The sequence below is a fragment of the Schistocerca americana genome, chromosome 2 (assembly GCF_021461395.2).
Source record: "Schistocerca americana isolate TAMUIC-IGC-003095 chromosome 2, iqSchAmer2.1, whole genome shotgun sequence".
NCBI classification, from domain to species: domain Eukaryota; kingdom Metazoa; phylum Arthropoda; class Insecta; order Orthoptera; family Acrididae; genus Schistocerca; species Schistocerca americana.
Genome location: NC_060120.1, coordinates 1009307216 through 1009308054, shown reverse-complemented (window position 1 = coordinate 1009308054; position 839 = coordinate 1009307216).

Sequence of the window (839 nt, the reverse complement as noted above, 5' to 3'; positions counted from 1 at the left end):
ATCCATCACCAAAAAGCCGTCGTGGTTGGCCTCCAACCTAAACAATCGTCTTTGTCTCCGGTTCTAGACACGGAAAAAATGGTGACACAGCTGCCCGATTTGGGCCTCCAGGCTTACTTGATTATACGTCTTTTCCCTCGCCTCTGATAGAGTTCTGGAGGGCGAAAATGGAGTGCTCTTTGATAATTAGAACGTCAGCTTATCTCAGTGAACCGTGATTTATTTTCAAAGAATATTCTGCCGGCCGCGGTGGTCTAGCGGTTCTAGGCGCTCAGTCTAGAACCGCGCGGCTGCTACGGTCGCAGGTTTGAATCCTGCCTCGGGCATGGATGTGTGTGATGTCCTTAGGTTAGTTAGGTTTAAGTAGTTCTAAGTTGTAGGGGACTGATGACCACAGATGTTAAGTCCCATAGTGCTCAGAGCCATTTGAACCGTTTGAAAGAATATTCTTGATAATTTATTTACTAGTGATCCATCAAGAACATTAATACATTTATTCACACTATGTTAGCATGGAAGTACTTGCCAGGGAGTAACTCATGAAATCATAACCAAATTCCTTTTAACAAATGGGAATTTTTTCACTTTAATAGTGCCTTAAAGCATCAAAAAACAGATTTAAAATTATAATCAGAAAACACCTTCTAAATATGAAAGTTGCGATTTATTCAGAGGCAGAAAGAAACAAGTTTTGACTGTACGAGCTTTCGGGCAGAGAACCTTGCGCTCCCTTTTGACACAGCCGTAGTTACGGCCGCTCACCACAGCGTCTGAAAGACTACACTGGTGCAAATCTGCAACATACCAGATAACTTTAAACGAAGAGTTTTAACAAGTTA